Genomic DNA, 17909 nt, shown 5'->3' with positions numbered 1-17909 from the left:
GTACACGGTGAAGAACTGCTACCGCCTCCAGGAGACCTACACCAGATGAGGTGTGGGTGGGCGTGTACACGGTGAAGAACTGCTACCCCCTCCAGGAGACCTACACCAGATGAGGTGTGGGTGGGCGTGTACACGGTGAAGAACTGCTACCCCCTCCAGGAGACCTACACCAGATGAGGTGTGGGTGGGCGTGTACACGGTGAAGAACTGCTACCCCTCTCCAGGAGACCTACACCAGATGAGGTGTGGGTGGGCGTGTACACGGTGAAGAACTGCTACCCCTCCAGGAGACCTACACCAGGAACAGTAGCGTCACTACCTCTACCCACTGCTTTGACCTCCAGCGACCCGGCTCCCAGCAGCTGCCAGACGGCATGCCCGGAGGGGATGGACTCAGACTGCTGAGGCCTTCATCTTTCCCCTCTGACCCCATGCCCTTTGACCCAACAGACTACATTGGGTGTAGGGTGAAGTTACCCCTAGTTGCTGATCTTGAGTCAGTTTAGAAATTCCACCAATAATGGTTAAGGTTAGGGTTGAGGACTGATCCTAGACCTGCAACAAGGAAAAACTTTTCCTCAGAGCACTACATCAACTAAGAGGAATGTCCATTGTCCAAAATGGTCTCCTCTCCTTGTCTCCTTTCCTTATTTTATTAATTCATTTGTCAGGGACCATGCACAACAAATGCTGCACCAGATTTAGCCATTGATCATACGGTGCATTCGGAAAGTATTCAGACCCCTTAACCTTTGCCACATTTTGTTACGTTACAGCCTTATTTTAAAACAGATTTTTTTTCAATCCTAATTAATCAACACACAATACCCCTTAATGACAAAGTGAAAACATGTTTTTAGACATGCTAATCTATAAAATTGCTATTCTAGAAAAAATTAAAACAGAAATATCTTACTTGAGTAAGTATTCAGACACTTTGCTATGAGACTAAAAATGTAGCTTAGGTGCATCCTGTTTCCATTGATCATCCTGGAGACATTTCTACAACTTGATTGGATTCCACCTGTGATAACTTCAATTGATTGGACATGATTTTGAAAGGCACACACCTGTCTATATAAGGTCCCACAGTTGACAGTGCATGTTAGAGCAAAAACCAAGTCATGAGCTCGAAGGAATTGGCCGCAGAGCTTCGAGACAGGATTGTGTCGAGGCACAGATCTGGTGAAGGGTACCAAAACATTTCTGCAGCATTGAAGGTCCCTAAGAATACAGTGGCCTCCATCATTCTTACATGGAAGAAGTTTGGAACCACCAAGACTCTTCCTAGAGCTTTGGCCGCCCAGCCAAACTGAGCAATCGGGGGAGAAGGTCCTTGGTCAGGGAGGTGACCAAGAACCCAGTGGTCACTCTGACAGAGCTCCAGAGTTCCTCTATGGGGATGGGAGAACCTTCTAGAAGGACAACCATCTCTGCAGCACTCCACCAATCAGGCCTTTTTGGAAGAGTGGCCAGACGGAAGCCACTCCTCAGCAAAAGGCACATGACAGCCCACTTGAAGTTTGCCTAAAGGTACCTAAAGACTCTCAGATAATGAGAAACAAGATTCACTGGTCTGATGAAACCAAGATTAAACTTTGGCCTGAATGCCAAGCGTCACATCTGGATGAAACCTGTCACTATCCCTACGGTGAAGCACGGTGGTGGCACCATCATGCTGTAGTGATGTTTTTCAGCGACAGGGACTGGGAGACTCGTCAGGATTGAGGGAAATTTGCACCGGAGTGCTCAGGACCTCAGACTGGGGCGAAGGTTCACCTTCCAACAGGACAACGACCATAAGCACACAGCCAAGACAATGTAGGGAGCTTCGGGGCTTCGGGACAAGTCTCTGAATGTCCTTGAGTGGCCCAGCCAGAGCCCCGGACTTGAACCCGATCTAACATCTCTAGAGAGACCTGAAAATAGCTGTGCAGCGACACTCCCCATCCAACCTGTCAGAGCTTGAGAGGATCTGCAGAGAAGAATGGGAGAAACTACCTAAATACAGGTGTGCAAAGCTTGTAGCGTCATACCCAAGAAGACTCAAGGCTGTAATCGCTGCCAAAGGTGCTTCAACAAAGTACTGAGTAAAGGGTCTGAATAGTTATGTAAATGTGATATTTCTGTTTTTTATTTGTAATACATTTGCAAACATTTCTAAAAACCTGTTTGTGCTTTGTCTTTATGTGGTATTGTGTGTAGATTGATGAGGGGAAAACAATGTCATCCATTGTAGAATAAGACCGTAATGTAACAAAATGTGGGAAATGTCAAGGGGTCTGAATACATTCCGAATGCACTGTAGCTAATTTTGAACTGCGGTTCCTTTGACACCTTTCCGGGCAGCAGGAAGCCTAGCGGTTAGAGCGTTATGCCAGTAACCAAAAAGTCGCTGGTTTGAATCCCAGAGCTGACAAGGTGAAAAATCTGTTGATGTGCACTTGAGCAAGGCACTTAACCCTAATTGCTCCAGGGTCGCTGTTGATAATGGCTGACCCTGGCTCAGGAGGAGTTGGGATATGCAGAAAACACATTTCCAATTCACACATACATATAATACACACCTGTACATGTGTGAAACAGGACAAATAAGCACCCACCAAAGTATGATAATTCATTCTGCTGAAATCAGTCTTCCATAATGATTTCACCAATCTTGTCTTTTTAGACCAACGCAGCAGATGAAGGACACTATTTGGACTATTGAAATACCTTACTGGGCACAGACATTAGTCAACGTGTAGTTTTGATTTACATTTGGTTGAGTTGTCAACTAAGGCGAATTCAACATGAAATAAACATTTAAAAAATCCCCATGTCATTGGATTTAGGAGAACAGTGTAAAAACTACTTTTGTTGGCAAGGAAATGTATTGTATGTATTCATTTTATGCATAATGCCATCACAAAATCAGATATTCAAACAGGTCCACTTAGGTGTGAGCGGGTGAATTATTATTTTTATATTTTATTTTTCTGGGTTCATCTCCGACAGCCTGAATAAGTTCGAAATGATGCACCCTATGATGTGGTGTGGTCAAGGACCCCAACAAACCGTAAAACTATTATTAGTCTATTATGGATGTTGTGTGGCTTGTCTGCCACCAGGTGGCATGTTTTGTTCTGTCTTGCACTAAAAAAGGAAAAACTCCAATAAAATATATGAAAACATGATTATTGTTTGCTGATGTATTCTTTGAGGTGTCTTTACTGTGAAAAAAAACATATATTCTACACTTGTTTTGCTGTTGTTTGTTTTACTGATTAACGGTAAGGAGAGCTGATCCGAGAACAGACTCTTTGGATCAACATCTCTCATGTGTTTTATCTTATGTGAAATACAAGACCATCGTGAATTTATTGAGAGGTTGGACTTTTCCACTGATAAATTATACTGCTTGAACTGCCTTTCTCTCTCCTTCCACAGACACCAGGCTCTGCACTTATGATGACAAGAAAGTCTCAATACCGCAATGATTCTAATTACCCGAAGTGCCAAATAGGTCCAGTGGAGAGCTTTACAGCTGTATGACTGAGGAAGGTATTTGGTCACAGGAGGCTGTTAGCGGGAGGACAGCTCATAATAATGGCTCCAATGGAGTAAATGGAATGGTATCAATCAAATGGAAACAATGTGTTTGATGTGTTTGATACCACTCCATTTAATATTTTCCAGCCATTATTATGAGCCCGTCCTCCCCAATTAAGGTGCCACCAGCCGCCTGTGTATTTGGTGTACAGCAGAAACGGACTGACAATAGGGCAGTTCAGACAAAAGCCAGATGAGCTAGTCCATATTTAGCTCAGTGTGTCTGTCTAAATTCGTTGTTTTGTGCAGAACGATCATTATTGGGCTAATAATGGTTGTCTCAAGCAAAAAAATTGGCTTTTCTAGGAAAAATTGTTCAAATCAAATCAAATTTTATTTGTCACATACACATGGTTAGCAGATGCTAATGTGAGTGTAGCGAAATACTTGTGCTTCTAGTTCCAACCATGCAGTAATATCTAACAAGTAATCTAACCTAACAATTTCACAACAACTTCCTTATACACACAAGTGTAAAGGAATGAATTAGAATATGTACATAAAAATATATGAATGAGTGATGCCCAAACGGCATAGGCAAGATGCAGTAGATGGTATAGAGTACAGTATATTCATATGAGATGAGTAATGTAGGGTATGTAAACATTATATAAAGTGGCATTGTTTAAAGTGGCTAGTGATACATTTATTACATCAAGATGGCAAGATGCAGTAGATGGTATAGAGTACAGTATATTCATATGAGATGAGTAATGTAGGGTATGTAAACATGATATACAGTGCCATTGTTTAAAGTGGCTAGTGATACATTTATTACGTCAAGATGGCAAGATGCAGTAGATGGTAGAGAGTACAGTATATACGTATGAGATTAGTAATGTAGGGTATGTAAACATTAGTGGCATTGTTTAAAGTGGCTAGCGATACATTTATTACATCAATTTTTCATTATTAAAGTGGCTAGAGTTGAGTCAGTATGTTGGCAGCAGCCACTCAATGTTAGTGATGGCTGTTTAACAGTCTGATGGCCTTGAGATAGAAGCTGTTTTTCAGTCTCTCGGTTCCAGCTTTGATGCACCTGTACTGACCTCGCCTTCTGGCTGTTAGCGGGGTGATCAGGCAGTGGCTCGGGTGCTTGTTGTCCTTGATGATCTTTTTGGCCTTCCTGTGACATCGGTTGGTGTAGGTGTCCTGGAGGGCAGGTAGTTTGCCCCCGGTGATGCGTTGTGCAGACCACACTACCCTCTGGAGAGCCTTCCGGTTATGGGTGGAGCAGTTGCCGTACCAGACGGTGATACAGCCCGACAGGATGCTCTCGATTGTGCATCTGTAAAGGTTTGTGAGTGTTTTTGGTGACAAGCCAAATTTCTTCAGCCTCCTGAGGTTGAAGAGGCGCTGCTGCGCCTTCTTCACCACGCTGTCTGTGTGGGTGGACCATTTCAGTTTGTCCGTGATGTGTACGCCGAAGAACTTAAAGCTCTCCACCCTCTCCACTACTGTCCCGTCAATGTAGATAGGGGGCTGCTCCCTCTGCTGTTTCCTGAAGTCCACGATCATCTCCTTTGTTTTGTTGACATTGAGTGTGAGGTTATTTTCCTGACACCACACTCCGAGGGCCCTCACCTCCTCCCTGTAGTCCGTCTCGTCGTTGTTGGTAATCAAGCCTACCGCTGTAGTGTCGTCTGCTAACTTGATGATTGAGTTGGAGGTGTGCATGGCCACGCAGTCGTGGGTGAACTGGGAGTACAGGAGAGGGCTGAGAACACACCCTTGTGGGGCCCCAGTGTTGAGGATCAGCGGGGTGGAGATGTTATTACCTACCCTCACCACCTGGGGGCGGCCCATCAGGAAGTCCAGGACCCAGTTGCACAGGCCGGGGTCGAGACCCAGGGTCTCGAGCTTAATGACGAGTTTGGAGGGTACTATGGTGTTAAATGCTGAGCTGTAATCGATGAACAGCATTCTTACATAGGTATTCCTCTTGTCCAGATGGGTTAGGGCAGTGTGCAGTGTGATTGCGATTGCATCGTCTGTGGACCTATTGGGGCGGTAAGCAAATTGGAGTGGGTCTAGGGTGTCAGGTAGGGTGGAGGTGATATAGTCCTTGATTAGTCTCTCAAAGCACTTCATGATGATGGAAGTGAGTGCTACGGGGCGGTAGTCATTTAGCTCAGTTACCTTAGCTTTCTTGGGAACAGGAACAATGGTGGCCCTCTTGAAGCATGTGGAAACAGCAGACTGGGATAAGGATTGATTGAATATGTCCGTAAACACACCAGACAGCTGGTCTGCGCATGCTCTGAGGACGTGGCCGGGGATGCCGTCTGGGCCTGCAGCCTTGCGAGGGTTAACACGTTTAAATGTTTTACTCACGTTGGCTGCAGTGAAGGAGAACCCGCAGGTTTTGGTAGTGGGCCTTGTCAGTAGCACTGTATTGTCCTCAAAGCGAGCAAAGAAGTTGTTTAGTTTGTCCGGGAGCAAGACATCGTGGTCTGCGACGGGGCTGGTTTTTATTTTGTAGTCCGTGATTGACTGTAGACCCTGCCACATACCTCTCGTGTCTTAGCCGTTGAATTGCGACTCCACTTTGTCTCTATACTGACGCTTAGCTTGACGATGCATTAGCAATGCCCGGGATGATTTATGGTCCTAGTCCATCCCTGAGAAGAGTCAAAAGAGAAAGGAGCCTGTAGGGAGCCAGACTGATAAATTCCCCCACGCTGATCCATGGGGGGATAGCGTTGTCTCTTCTATAGGAAGGGACAATGCTGTGCTACAATGCTATGTCCTTCTACTGTTGTATTTGTGAATTTCCCAAGTCCTTGTTTGTCTTCCTGGTAGTGCACCTGACCTAACCATCTCTGCCGTTGAGCCGTGTGACTATTTATCTGCTCAAAATGGCACCCTATTCCCTATATAGGGGACTAATGTTGACCAAGGCCCATATGGTAGTGCACTATGTAGGGAATAGTGTGCCATTTGGAACGCAGCCCCAGTGTGGGGTCATAGACACATAAAGATTGTTAGGAAGAAAAAACAGGCCAATGGAGAGCTCCTTGCTGACAGACTAGGGTTCATGACATTTGTGTTTACTAGCCCAAAAAAGGCTAAAGTCTGCAAAAATGTCTTTATTTCCTGTTGTTTTATTGTTCGGTCTGCAGAAATGTCCTTCTTTCGTGTTGTTTTATTGTTCAATCTTTAGAAATGTCCTTCTTTTGTGTTGTTTTATTATTCAGTCTGCAGCAATTTCCTTCTTTCGTGTTGTTTTGTTGTTCAGTCTGCAAAAATGTCTTTATTTCGTGATGTTTTATTGTTCAGTCTGCAGAAATGTCTTTATTTCGTGTTGTTTTATTGTTCAGTCTGCAGACAAAGTTAATAATGGTGTTGGAGTCACGTTTGGCCACGCAGTCATGGGTGAACAGTCGTGGGGACTAAGCACGCACCCCTGAGGGGCCCCATTGTTGAGGATCAGCGTGGCAGATGTGTTGTTGCCTACCCTTACCACCTGGGGGCGGCCCATCAGGAGGTCCAGGATCCAGTTGCAGAGGGAGGTGTTTATTTCCTAGGGTCTTTAGCTTAGTGATGAGCTTTGTGGACTCTATGGTGTTGAACGCTGAGCTGTAGTCAGTGAACAACATTCTCACATAGGTGTTCCTTTTGTCCAGATGGAAAAGAGCAGTGTGGCGTGCGGTTGAGATTGCGTCATCTGTGGATCTGTTGGGGCGATATTCGAATTGGAGTGAGTCTAGGGTTTCTGGGACGATGGTGTTGATGTGAGTCATGACCAGCCTTTCAAAGCACTTCATGGCTACCGACACGAGTGCTACGGGTCGACAGTCATTTAGGCAGGTTACCTTTGCTTTCTTGGTCTGCTTGAAACATGTAGGTATTACAGACTCGGTCAGGGAGAGGTTGAAAATGTCAGTGAAGACAGGGAAGTCCTTCTTTCATGTTGTTTTATTGTTCAGTCTGTAGAAATGTCCTTCCTGACCACATTCACATATTAAGAGTAACTCTGTATAGTTTTGGCAACACATTAGTGTGTTCCCTCTGGCACTGGTTGCAAATATTGCGGCTATATTAATTAGCATGTGCATCAATCCCACTTAACTCTGCTGTCACCTGTCAATGTGACAGGGCATCAGATTGTTAAACAGCCACCACTAGCACAGAGAGACGGCTGCCTACCTACAGACTTGATATCATTGGCCACTTTAATAAATGGAACACTAGTCACTTTAAGAATGTTTACATATCTCGCATTACTCATCTCATATGTATATAATGTATCCTGTATCCTTCACTATCTATTCTTTACTATCTATTGCATCTTAGTCGCTCTGTCACTGCTCATCCAATTATTTTATACTTATATATTCTCATCCCATTCCTTTACTAGATTGTGTGTATTTAGGTTTTGTTGTGGAATTGTTAGATATTACCTGTTAGATACTGCTGTACTGTCAGCTCTAGAAGCATAAGCATTTCACTACACTCACAATAACATCTGCTAACCATGTGTATGTGACCAATAAAATTTGATTTGATGTGTCTGCTAGAAAAAGGTGCAATTAAAGTGGCACTCCAGTCTCCTTTTCACCTCATTTAACGACCAGTTTAACTCAACAAAGGGCACATCTCAACAGGTGGTTCAGGTACAGTAAGTCATGACATAGCACAAGTGGGGGAGGGGGGAGGGCTTTCCTCTTTTGTTCTCTATTGTTCCTCAAGCAAGGGGGGAGGCCGATGACATCACGACTTCCCAACAAACCAACTGCTTGAATGCTGTCCTACTTGAAGTTTGCAGATGTGTCTATAAAACACTATTTTGCTCAAAACATATATTTTTTACCTTTAGAGTGTGTACATTACTGTATTTATACTTAGGATATGGCTTTTCAACAGGAAAAGTTCCAAAATCACTGGAGGACAAACTGGAGGAAAAATCAAGCCAAAAAAGCAACTTTATTACTGACAGAATTATGTTTACTTGAGGCCATACAATGTGACTGACTGAGGCACTTGTAATTCCATGACATCAAACATATTCTACATTAATGTTTTGAAAAAAGATAGAGCTGTCCTAACAGCCTGATCTCACCTCAGAATATCCCTATTGTACTTGACACACTGCATTATACAAGAAATACACACCTTTCCTCTCTGGTCATCATGGAATTCCATGTTGTCATCATAAAAACAAAAAATACAATATCTCTGACTGCTCTGCCAGAAACCTTAGTCACACATTGTGGAAGTGAGGTTGTTGTGATCCTTAGAGCCAGAGTCAAAAGAAGAGATGTCTTCCTCGTTGGTCAGGATGATGAAAAGACTATCACAAAGAAGGAAGGGTGGGATGACTGCACGGCCAGGCACGACTCCAATACCATCATTAAATTTGCAGATGACACAACACTGGTAGGCCTGATCACCAACAACAACGAGACAGCCTATAGGGAGGAGGTGAGAGACCTGGCCGTGTGGTTCCAGGACAACAACCTCTCCCTCAACGTGATCAAGACAAAGGAGATTATTGTGGACTACTGGAAAAAGAGGACCGAGCACGCCCCCATTCTCATCGAGGGGGCTGCAGTGGAGCAGGTTGAGAGCTTCAAGTTCCTTGGTGTCCACATCACCAACAAACTAACATGGTCCAAACACACCAAAACAGTCGTGAAGAGGGCACGACAAAACCCATTCCCCCTCAGGAGACTGAAAAGATTTGGCATTGGTCCTCAGATCCTCAAAAGGTTCTACAGCTGCACCACCGAGAGCATCCTGACTGCTTGCATCACTGCCTGGTATGGCAGCTGCTCGGCCTCCGACCGTAATGCGCTACAGATGGTAGTGCGAACGGCCCAGTACATCACTGGGGCCACGCTTCCTGGCATCCAGGACCTCTATACCAGGCAGTGTCTGAGGAAGGCCATGAAAATTGTCAAAGACTCCAGCCACCCTAGTCATAGACTGTTCTCTCTGCTACAACACGGCAAGTGGTACTGGAGCGCCAGTCTAGGTCCAAGAGGCTTCTAAACAGCTTCTAACCCCAAGCCATAAGACTCCTGAACATCTAGTCAAATGGCTACCCATATAGTCAAATGGCTACCCACTATTCACACACCCCCCCCCCCCCCTCCCCCTCCACTCTCCATAGCACTGCCACTCTCTGTTGTCATCTATGCATAGTCACTTTAATTAACTCTACCTACATGTACATACTACCTCAACTAACCGGTGCCCCCGCACATTGACTCTGTACCGGCAACCCCCTGTATATATTGGTATTTTTTACTGCTCCTCTTTTATTACTTGTTACTTTCATCTCTTACTCTTATACGAAGAGTAAGTAAGCATTTCACTGTAAGGTCTACACCTGTTGTATTCGGTGCATGTGACTAATAACATTTGATTTGATGGCATGGGGGAAGGAGGGGTGGGGCGTGGGGTGTGGAGTGAGAGGATGAATCACACTCGTTGACTCAAATTATACGGTCTGAAAATAAGGAATTTCCTGCTTCCTTGAATGCCTGCCAGTTCACTATGGGGAAGAAGGCATGGGGGAAGATGATGAATCATTCTCGTTACCTCGAATTGAATGGTCTGAAAATAGCTTTCCAGTGTGAAGCTACTTCCTTGAACGCCTACCGTCCTCAAGAAACTGTTTCACTTTTCCTGTTGAAAAGCGATATCCCAAGTATAAATACAGTTGTCACGTCCTGACCAGTAAAGGGGTTATTTGTTATTGTAGTTTGGTCAGGACGTGGCAGGGGGTGTTTGTTTTATGTGGTTCGGGGTTTGTTGGGCTATGTGCTTATGTAAGAGGGGTGTTTGTTTTATGTGTTCCGGGGTTTTTTGGTCTATGTTCTATGTAAGTGTATTTCTATGTTAGTTCTAGTCTTTCTATTTCTATGTTTAGTTAATGGGGTTGACCTTCAATTGAAAGCAGCTGCTCCTCGTTGCTTCTGATTGAAGGTCCTATGTATAGGGGTGTTTTTGTAATGGGATTTGTGGGTAGTTGTCTCCTGTTTTGTGTCTGTGCACACGACAGCACTGGTTTATGGCGGTTGTTGATTTTTTTTGTTTACGTGGTTTGTTTTACCTTTTAAATTTAATAAAGAAGATGAGTATACACGTTCCCGCTGCACCTTGGTCCAATCCTTACGATGCCCGTTACAACAGTAAAGTATGGTTGAACAAAACAGTGTTTTTTAGACAACTGGAAACTTCAAGTAAGACGCATTCAAGGAGTTGGTCTGATGGGAATCCGGATGTCATCGGCCTCCTCCCTTGCTTGAGGAACAATAGAGAACAAAAGAGGAAAGGCCCACCCCCCACCTTAGTAACACATTGTGGAAGTGAGGTTGTTGTAATCCTTAGAGCCAGAGTCAAAACAAAAGAGATCTTCCTCGTTGGTCAGAATGATAAAAAGACTATCACAAAGAAGAAAGGAAGGGATGGCTTGGGGGAAGGAGGGGTGGGGCGTGGGCTGTGGAGGGAGAGGATGAATCAGCCTCGTTAACTTGAATGTTATGGTCTGAAAATAAGGAATTACCAGTTTGATGATACTTCCTTGAATGCCTGACAGTTCTTTATGGGGAAGAAGGCATGGTGGAAGAGGATGAATCATTCTCGTTACCTCGAATTTAATGGTCTGAAAATAAGTTTCCAGTGTGAAGCTACTTCCTTGAACGCCTACCGTCCTCAAGAAACTGTTTAACTTTTCCTGTTGAAAAGCGATATCCAAAGTATGAAACTTCAAGTAAGATGCATTCAAGGGGTTGGTCTGATGGGAATTCGGATGTCATCGGCTTCCCCCCTAACTGAGAAACAATAGAGGCACAATAGAGAACAAAAGAGGAAAGGCCCACCCCCCCTTTCCCCATTAGGCACGGCTGCGTGGGGGTTGCCGGTGAATCGGGTCTTCCCGCCAACATTAATGTCTCCAACATTAAGCTGCTTGGGTCTCGCCCAGGACCCTCGCACGGCTCCGGGAACCTAGCCAACCGCTCTGCGCTCAGAGGAGTAAAGAGTGCAGGGATGTGTCCTATAAGGACCATGGCCTCATGACCTGCTCAGGTAAAACTCTGTGTCCTATTCGTAGGCTATGACAAAATATTATTACCTGTGATATTATAGGGCTGGGGGTTTTCTTGTCGGGTCATGTGAATTGGAAACACTCCTGGCCTAAGGTGGATCAGACCATTTCAAATGACCACAAACTTTGTTATTATTCATTCTGAAAATATATATTTTTAAAGCGAGACAACTTCAATGGACAACATACTCTGTAGTTTTGTGAACTACTATAGCAGGGCTGAGCGTTGTGCAAAGAATGGTTACAATGTCTTTAAATATGAATTTCACTCTATACACACACAATGTTAAGCAGTGGACTGAGAACAATAAAAAATACAGACAGGTTTCAATGTAAACTGAACAAAAATATATTAATGCAACATGCAACAATTTCAATGATTTTACTGAGTTACAGTTCATAGAAGGAAATCAGTAAATTGAAATACATTTGTTAGGCCCTAATGTATGGATTTCACATGACTGGGAATACAGATATGCATCTGTTGGTCATAAATCAGAAAACTAGTCAGTATCTGGTGTGACCACCATTTGCCTCATGCAGCGTGACACATCTCCTTCGCATAGAGTTGATCAGAATGTTGAATGTGGCTTGTGGAATGTTGTCCCACTCCATTTCAATGGCTGTGCGAAGTTCCTGGATATTGGCGGGAACTGGAACTTACTGACACATCAATCCAGAGCATCTCAAACGGCTCAATGGGTGGTGACATGCCTGCTGAGTATGCAGGCCATGAAAGAACTTGGGAATTTTCAGCTTTGTTTCAGAATATTCAATTTGGCAATAGCTCTTGTGCCAATTTCACACTCCCTCAACTTGAGACATCTGTGACGTTGTGTTGTCTGACAAAACCACACATTTTAGAGTGGCTTTTTATTGTCCCCAGCACAAGGTGCACCTGTCTAATGATCATGCTGTTTAATCAGCTTCTTGATATGCTGCACCTGTCAGGTGGATGGATTATCTTTGCAAAGGATAAATGTTCACTAACAGGGATATAAACTAATTTGTGCACAATTGGAGAGAAATAAGCCTATGGAACATTTCTGGGATCTTTTATTTCAGCTCATGAAACATGGGACCAACCCTTTACGTGCTGAGTTTATAGTTTTGTTCAGTGTAGCTGTTACTGGCAGATAGTTCTGGAATTCTTTCTTATTGGTCTATTAATTAATTTACCACCTGGCAGGCCAAAACTCCATCCCACCAAAAAAGGCTGAAATAGATGGTTGCGTTGGCGGGTGCCTGTAATTCAAGTCACTGGGAGGCTGAGGTTGGTTTAAGTACATTGAGATGTGGGTCGAGGTTACATTAGAGTTTAGAATGTTGAGATGTGGGTAGAGGTTATGTTGGAATTTAGACTAGTATTGTATCAAAGTATGTATTGTAGGTATGCCGTGAATGGCCTCACACGATTGGTGAAAGGAAGGTGAGCACATTGCTAAGTGCGCAATTTGAGCTAATCAATTAGATAAACAAGAAGCAGGTAACTGATGTGGGTAGAGATTATGTTACAGTTTAGACTGTTGAGATGTGGGAAGAAGTTACGTTATATTTTATATTGGTATCATATCAAATAATGTAATATAGATAGGCCTCACATACCAGTACAGTAGGTGGCAGTGTATGCACCTAAAAGTTGGATGCGATCCGCCAACCAGATCAAGAAGAAAAGGCTGAAATTTCAGGCCTTTCAAACATCTCTTACATTAAAAAGGAATTATCATAATTTTCACAGTATTATTCCTAACTCATAGTGTGGAAATACATATATATATATTACACATAAAAATAAAGTTTGACTCAACTGGGACATTGAGACTGACATTTGCACCACAAACATTTGTGAACAATCACCAGCAGTGAAAATAAAATAATATGCCAACATTACAGCATATCGTTTAATCTTTATCCTGTGCCAAGTATATTTACTCAGTGAGTCTAAATTATTAACGTTAGCTAGCTAGGCTACTACAGCTAACGTTAGTAGTTTTGTTAGCTAGCTATAGAATGGATCATTCTAGCTAGATTTAGAGGACAACTAAACTGCTTTTATTAACACATACCTTGTTTTCCATGAAAATGTGTGTTCTCTCTCACGAGGCAAGCAATCAGGAGAGGGTTGTCACTAGTAGACAACTTTTCACTTACTTGTTTATACCATTGTACAAACTATACTCAGACATATATTTGTATATTTTTATTAGAAAACATGAACTGAATATGGAGTATGTCAGTTTGAATATAGAGTAGATCAGATTCCATGTGTTTAAATTGTCATTTTTTAAACTCTATGTGTGTGTTTATCTGCATGTGTCATTCCTCCAGCACTACAGATAATATTTGGATGTGATGCATTTGCTCCATCGTTTACATTTGCATTGTTGGCCCACTGATGATTTAATGACATGAAAATGTTCACAGACTCTGTAATGGAAGGTGTTAATTGCATACTGATTAACCCAACCGCTCTGATTAACCCAACCGCTCTGATTAACCCAACCGCTCTGATTAACCCAACCGCTCTGATTAACCCAACAGCTCTGATTAACCCAACCGCTCTGATTAACCCAACCGCTCTGATTAACCCAACCGCTCTGATTAACCCAACCGCTCTGATTAACCCAACCGCTCTGAATCAGAGAGGTACAGGGGGTTACCTTAATGGACGTTAAACAATGGGGTGCTGGTTGTTGAGAGACGTGGTTGATTAGGCTCTGTAGGCTTTAGCTAGGAGACCAATAACGTGAAATCAACAACATTTCACCATGTCATTGGATTCAGGTTAAAAGTTGACTGCAAATCCAATCAGTTTTACATGCTGAGTTAACATTATCACATTTCATTTTTGTTGTTGAAATGTGGAAACAATGTTCAACCAGTTGTTGCCCAGAGGGCAGTCTCAACCTGCCCGGCTGCCATAAATGCCATAAATTGTCCATCTTTCACTTAAACAATGGGAATGAACCAGAATGATCCGTTTTAGGCTACACCTACTGGAACTCCTTACAGTCTTGTTGTTTTCAGTAAAAAACCTTTAGAGCAGGCTCAACTTGCCTAACTGCTCAGGTCACGTTCCCCAGGCAATAGGGCAACCTTTAGTCCCAGCTACAACTAAGTTCAGTCACCTCTGCCATAGAAATATAATGAATATAGCGGGCTTGCAACCTCTAACCCTGGCACTTTGACTGGTAAAGTCATGGGTGCACACGCAATGGTGCCAGTGCCTGGTACTGTGATGCAATAATTTCCATGGTAATGTAGAATGTTCATTCAAATTATGTTAACTGATGTGTCTCGTGGAATATAATGTATTTTTTCTAATGTCAGTTGAGTTTAATCAACAAATCACAGTACATATTGATGGGTACACTTTCTGTTTTTACTTCCTGCTTTGCTCCAATGGCAGCGTTTCCCAAACTCCGTCCTCAGGAACCCAAGCGGTGGAAATGTTGGTTTTTGCCCTAACATCACACAGCTGATTCAAATGACCAGAGCTTGATGATTAGTTGATTATTTGAATCAGCTGTGTAGTGCTAGGGCAAAAACCAAAATGTGCACCTCTTGTAGTACCGAGGACCGAGTTTGAGAAACCTGTCCTATAGGTACATTCGCAATTATGCCATTTTATTAATTCTCTTTATATGGCCTCTGCTTTATGAATACGGGCCATTCCTGGCTCCCCTCCCCTACTGGTGGCAGGTAGCCTAGTGGTTACGCCTTGAACCCACCTACAGTGTTATTGCACTAAACGGTACCCAGCACAGTGGAGGCTGCTGAGTGGAGGACGGCTTATAATAACGGCTGGAATGGAATGTTATGATCCGTCCTCCCCCCAGCAGCCTCCACTGACATAGCATCATCTGGATATGTGTGCAACAAAAGTTCAACATTCACCTTCTGCTACCATTTCTGTCAGGCCGTCTTCGCATAGTTTGATGCATACGTTCGATAAATCCAACGTATCCACCACACTGAACGCACTGCAGCGTTCCAGGGGAAATGAATGTACTTCTGGTGTACCAAATTGCAAAGATGCTGTCGGTGTGATCGAGGCATTAGAGCATTGGGCCAGTAACCGAAAGATTGCTAGTTTGAGTTGCTGAGCCAAATAGGTGAAAAATCAATCAATTTGTCCTTGAGCAAAGCACGTAACCCTAATTGCTCCAGTGTTGCCATCAATAATAGCTGATCCCTGGCTGTGACCCCATTCTCTGTAGGATATGCAAAAAAACATTTCCATTTCACACCAGGTTAATAAGGAATGGGCACAACATGAATCAGTGTAATCCCTGGGATATGAGTCCAAAGGTTAAACAAGTATAGGCAGGGAAGAAATGAGGTTCCAAAAACAGGCAGTTAAAGGCAGAACTGTTTTTCTTCTGTGCTTATTTTATATGGCTGTTGTAGCTGTTGTGTTTCACTGAATAGAGAAGAGGTGGGCCTGTCTACTGTAATAAAACGACTACTACTTTATCACAAGTAATAAAATGACATGTCATCAAAGCTCAGTAAAAGCAATAAATGCAATATCTCCAGAGAGATGCTGAGCGTGCCTGTAACAGGAAGGTGGCATGGCGGTCCTTGTGGGAAAATGTTGTCATCAAAGTCTGGCATTCTCTGGATTTATGGGGCTTTCAAGACAGCTGGGAACTCGGAAAAAAACAAAGCCGAATCATGACGTCAGTGATCTTCAGGTCTAGAAAGAGACCCGAGTTCCCGACTTGGAATGACCGTTCAAAACGTATTTTCCCAATAAGAGCTCTTTTTGTTTTAGTTCCTAGTTGTCTTGAACTCACTGAAGTCTGAGATTTCCCAGTTCCGAGTTTCCAGGTGTTTTGAATGACAGCATGAATGTTTATCCTTTTAAGCTTGGAAAAGGGACCCTTAAACCAAGACTTAGACCACACACCCACTCTACTGAATAGCAGGCTAGCAATTGCTTTGCAACGCTTGCAGTTAGCTGCCACTGATTCCTACCACTCATTGCTGAATTTGCTATTTCCAACTTGTTGTGTAATGTTTATGAGCATGATACGTTTGATCTATAATTTCTCTTCATATGACAAGGATTGAAAAGGATTTGCCAGTAGATTGTCAAGTTTATTCATGATGACTTCTAGCTTGCTAGCTAAGATTTTGAAGGTATGATGTTGACATGATCAGTCCAATCAAAGTACAGTAGATATAATGTGATTTAATGTAATTTTATCTGTGGCCAATGACCTTGAACCTTCTTGAATGGGCACTTCTAATGTAACTCTATGGCAGCACCCAAGGTGATTGAATTTTCAAGCTCTCCCCTTAGAATTTGCAGTGACGTAGTGTCCCCATGAGTGACAGAACACTGAGCCAATCACGGTGCATCTAGAGAACATTACCAATCCCTACGCTCCGTATTTTCTGTTGGCTGCCCCACCACAAAGCACTGAGCTAGGATGAAACACCTGCATTTTGGAGCTGCCTTACTCAAGAAAGAGACCATGTTTGTATTTATTTAACTAGGCAAGTCAGTTAAGAACAAATTCTTATTTTCAATGACAGCCTAGAAACAGTGGGTTAACTGCCTTGTTCAGGGGCAGAACAACAGATTTTGTACCTTGTCAGCTCAGGGATTTGAACTTGCAACCTTTCGGTTACTAGTCCAACACTCTAACATCTTACATTTAGCAGACGCTCTTATCCAGAGTGACTTACACTAGTGAATGCATACATTTCATACATTCCATTTCATGCATTTTTTTTTTGTACTGGCCCCCCGTGGGAATCGAACCCACAACCCTGGCATTGCACACACCATGCTCTACTAACTGAGCCACAGGGAAGACGCCCCATGTGGTTTTATTATGTGGCTTTATTAACTCAATTATTATTTTATTTGTTTGCAAACTGGTGCATGTTATTTTGGTATTAATATGTAACACAGGCAACAACATGTTATTTTTATAGCTTAACAGATGGGGCTCGACACAGGGTCTGCCCCTACCTGCCCTGAATGATGGGTCGCCACTGAAATACCAGTACGGAGAAAAATGTATGAAATGTATGCATTCACTACTGTAAGTCGCTCTGGATAAGAGCGTCTGCTAAATGACAAAAATGTAAAAAAAAATAAAAAAATGAAATGATGATACATCGGTTGCAACAGTGTACTTCCCCCACTTGCGCCACTACGGCCGGAGCTGCTTACGTGACGCAAATATTGTCCTCCTATTTGTTTGCTTACGTGCCTCTACCGCCACGCCTTCTTACTCGGAGAGAG

Source organism: Salmo salar, chromosome 06 (genome assembly GCF_965601325.2).
Source record: "Salmo salar chromosome 06, fSalSal1, whole genome shotgun sequence".
Classification (NCBI taxonomy): Eukaryota; Metazoa; Chordata; class Actinopteri; order Salmoniformes; family Salmonidae; genus Salmo; species Salmo salar.
This window is presented reverse-complemented; position numbering follows the sequence as displayed.